The 4,642-nt window shown below is 40.7% G+C and overlaps 1 non-coding gene across 1 annotated transcript; it reads right to left on the reverse strand.

Annotated features, from left to right (window-relative positions):
• Nucleotides 1–1,935: 1,935 nt before the first annotated feature.
• On the reverse strand, nucleotides 1,936–2,099 carry LOC125999881 (U1 spliceosomal RNA). The gene has a single exon (XR_007492333.1). It is a non-coding gene; the product is annotated as a U1 spliceosomal RNA (small nuclear RNA).
• Between the last annotated feature and the right edge of the window lie 2,543 nt (nucleotides 2,100–4,642).

The following is a 4,642-nucleotide window of genomic DNA, read 5'->3' on the forward strand; positions in this document are numbered from 1 at the left end:
TCCTTAGTTAAGCACTTCCATTTAAGTGCTTCTCCATTGACTGTCTCCTAGCACCTGTCCAAGCATTGCTAACCTTTTCTGTACAAGAATGATGTTCCCATCTCTTCTTGAACTCAGACTTCCCAGAAGCCTACTGAATGTGAAGATCTTTTTCATCCACTCCAGCTAATAGCAGAATTATGGAAACTTTGGTCTTATGAAAGGGGAGAGGGGAAAATAGAAAGCTGAAAGTGATTTCCCTTTTATGTTCCTCAAAAGTGAACAATTACCATCAAGGACTTTCAAAGATGACTTCAAAATTGTGTGGTAGTACTATCATGACAGTGTTAATGAGTGAGAGAAGTAGAATGTCTTGAATAAAGGCAGGGGTGGGGAAGGAGGGAGATGGGGACATTGGTGGTGGGAAGGTTGCACTGGTGAAGGGGGTTGTCCTTTTTATGACTGAAATCCAACTACAACCATGTATGTAATCATTTAAATTTAAAAAATTGTGTAGTAGTGTCAATATGGCATTGGAGCTATTCCTTATTGTAATTATATATTCTCTCTTTATCCATCCTGAATTGACATATGTAACTTTTGCAATGATCTAGATCAGTGATGGCTGACCTTTTGAGCCCGAGTGCCCAAACTGCCGCACAAAATCAAAGAATTTCCTCAAAAGTGCCAGCACATCAATTAAACCTTAATAACAAGATTTTAGTATCTAAAAAATCTTTATAAATTTTCTAAACTTGGGGCTGAAGAGATAGCATGGAGGTAGGATGTTTGCCTTGCATGCAGAAGGATGGTGGTTCGAATCCCGGCATCCCATATGATCCCCTGAGCCTGCCAGGAGCGATTTCTGAGCACAGAGCCACGAGTAACCCTTGAGTGCTGCCGGGTATGACCCAAAAACCAAAAAAAATTTTTAATAAATTTATTAATTGCAGACCTTCCATGTGCCAGCTGCAAGGCCTTCACATGCCACCACTGGCACACGTGCCATAAATTCACCATCGATGATTAGATAATGGATGACAGCATAGTGCAATTATTCTGGAAAGTTCAAAATTTTTCCTGTCTCTAATTCTGATCATGGAAGAAGGGAGTGTGGAGAAGTTTTAGTTTCATCTACCATATTCTATTCCCCTCATAGCTAACAAACCTCCATTGCTCATAAATATGTTCACTTTCAATCAGGCCAAATGTAGATGAAGCCAGTGGTGTTGGATCTCAGACAAGTTCGTTTATGGGCAACAGAGCGTGGGGTGTGACAGCAGAGAATGAGTGTGTACAAATTCAAGCCATCAAGGCCAGAGCGATATGCCTTGCATGTGGCTAACCCAGGATGGATTTTGGTTAGATCCCCGGAATCCCATATGGTCCCCCAAGCCAGGAGCTATTTCTGAGTGCATAGCCAGGAGTAACCCATGAGTGTCAACTGGTGTGCCCCACCTCCCCCCCCCAAAAATACACCAAGGAAGGCAGCAGGCACGAAAATTACCCACTCCTGACCAGGGGAGGTAGTGACGAAAAATAACAATACAGGACTCTTTCGAGGCTCTGTAATTAGAATGAGTCCACTTTAAATCCTTTAACGAGGATCCATTGGAGGGCAAGTCTGGTGCCAGCAGCCGAGGTAAATATTAAAGTTTCTGCAGTTAAAAAGCTCGTAGTTGGATCTTGGGAAAGGGTGGTCCGCCGCAAGGCGACCGTCCCCGCTCCTTGACTCTCTGCACCCCCTTGATGCTCTTAGCTGAAAAAAAAAAAGTACCTAGGAATCAACCTGACAAGAGAAGTGAAAGACCATCCCCTGCTCATGAATAGGAAGAATCAACATAAACAAAATGACTATCTTACCTAAATTACTATATTGACTTAATGCAAACCATATCCAAATTCAGACATCATTCTTTAAGGAACTAGAACAATTAATTATAAAGTTTTTCCCCCCAGGGGAGAGTGCGAACGCAGTCCCCCACTACCACAAATTATGCAATCGAGTCTCCCACGTTTGGGGAAATGGCAGGGGTCAGCACACCCAGAGTGCAATGGGTGAGCCTTGCCCTGGAGAAACCACCTTCGTGATCATGGTATCTCCCCTTCCAGGTAAGTATTCAATTATAAAGTTTATCAGGAACCACAAAAGACCTAAGTTAGCCAAATCCTTAGTGAAAAACAAGAAACTGGGTGGCATTTCTTTACCTAACCTGAAGCTTTATTATAAAGCCATAGTCATCAAAACAGCATGGTACTGGAACAAAGGCAGTATCAGACCAGTGGGTTAGAACAGAATATCCAGAGATATATCCACAAGTATATGGCCAACTGATATTTGACAAAGGATCCAAGAACCTGAAATGCAACAAAGACAGTCTCTTCAGCAAATGGTGTTGGAACAATTGGATAACCACCTGTAAGAAACTAAAGATTGATCCATACCTCACACCCTACACAAAAATCAACTCAAAATGGATTAAAGAGCTGCATATCAGACCTGAATCTATAAAGTTCACTGAGGGAAAAATAGGCAGAACACTACAAGACATACAACGCCAATGGCAAGAGTAATAGCATCAAACTTAAATAAATGAGACTACATGAAACTAAAGAGTTTCTGTATAGCAAAAGAAACACTAGCTAAAACTAAAAGACAGCTAACAGAATGGGGAAAAATGTTCACACTTGACACATCAGACAAAGGATTGATATTTAGGATATACGAAGCACTCAGAAAGGTGAGCCCCACAAAATCCAATAAAGCCATAGAAAAATGGGGAGAATAAATGAATAGAAACTTTTCCAAGGCAAATGGCCAAGAGACACATGAAAACATGTTCACCATCACTCATCATTAGAGAAATCCAAATCAAGACAACAATGAGGTACCACCTAACACCAATGAGGTGGCACACATCAAAAATAATGGGACCAGGGGCCGGAGAGATAGCACAGCAGTGTTTGCCTTGCAAGCAGCCGATCTAGGACCTAAGGTGGTTGGTTTGAATCCCAGCATCCCATATGGTCCCCCGTGCCTTCCAGGAGCTATTTCTGAGCAGATAGCCAGGAGTAACCCTTGAGCAATGTCAGGTGTGGCCCCCCAAAAAAAACCAACAACAAAAAAATCCCAATATTTAAGGCACATAGTAATAATGGATGAGAGGCATTCCCACCACCAGTGTTGTCCTCCCTCCACCCATGTTCCCAATATGCATCCCAGTTCCCCCTCCTCTAACCTCCATTAATGCTAGTGCAATTGTTCCCCCCATGTATAGCTTGATGTAGATTGGGTATCATTTCTGTTGTCATTGAATTTGGATTTCATATTCAAATCTGATCATTTTTTATTTCCACCAAGTGGACATATGACTGTCTGGTCTTGGTACCATCCATCTTTCTCCCTCCAATTATGATGCTGATCAAGGTGATGTGATTCCAGTAATGTGGCTTTATTGGAGATAATAAGAAGGGATATGGGAGGAGTCCATATAGGTGCTGTAAGTATCCCTTTGGAAGAAGAAAGGGGAAGGAAGAAAAAGAAGAAAAAAGTAGCAAAACAAAACAAAAATCCAATAAGGGAGTAACAAAAAAAGTACAAAAAGAATTAGGGAAAAAAAGTAAACCAAAAATCAGCTATGAAGAAACAAACAAACCAAAAAAACAAAGAGTCAAAAATAATAGCAAAAAACAAAAACAAAAGCAAAAACAAAAAAAGAAGGAGTAACCCCTGAGCACCACCAGGTGTGGCCCAAAACCTAACATAAATAAATAAATAAATAAATAAATAAATAAATCAATAATGGGACCAATTTCTGTTGGCGAGGATGTGGCAAGAAAGGAACTCTCAGCCACTGCTGGTGGGAATGCTGCCTGGTCTAACCTCTATGAAAATCAGTTTGGAGGATGCTTAGTAAACTCAGAATTGAGCTGCCATATGATCCTGCAATTGCACTCCTAGGTATCTACCCACAAGACTGAAGAACATTCATCCCAAGGTATGTATGCACCCCAGTATTCATTGCAGCACTCAGCACAATAGCCACGAATTGGAACCAACTTCGATGCCCAACTACAGATGAATGGATCATGAAGATATGGTATTTATACACAATGGAATACTACACAGCAGATAGAAATGATACAATTATGAATTTTACAGCAACATGGATGGATCTTCAAAATGTTATGTTAAATGAAGTTAGCCAAAGGAAGGATAAATACAAAATGATAGCACTTCTTTGAGGTATTTAGAACACATACCACATCGACATACAGTAATCCATGAACAAATACAAGAGTTGAAAGGGTAAAAACCCCAAACACTGTAGATGCCAGCATATAATGAGAAGTCTTCAAATGAAGTAGAAGAGGTGCAACACAAAAAAGTGAATGCCCATTACAACCTAAAGAAACCAGCAATGACGGAAGCAGCAGTTTTGAGTGAACAGGTATGTAATCAACTTCTAACCACAAAGCTCTATTATAATGTGCTAATATATTTATCCACAGATCCAGGTGCAGAATATAATGGAAAGCCTGGACTCCCGCTGCAGTGATTACTAACAATATGCTTTAATGCCTTAATTTTACCAAGTATAAAATACCTATCAGCTTCTTTGTCCACAGGGGGCCTTGGAAACAAAGGGTGAACACCCTAATT

Source organism: Suncus etruscus, chromosome X (genome assembly GCF_024139225.1).
Source record: "Suncus etruscus isolate mSunEtr1 chromosome X, mSunEtr1.pri.cur, whole genome shotgun sequence".
NCBI classification, from domain to species: Eukaryota; Metazoa; Chordata; class Mammalia; order Eulipotyphla; family Soricidae; genus Suncus; species Suncus etruscus.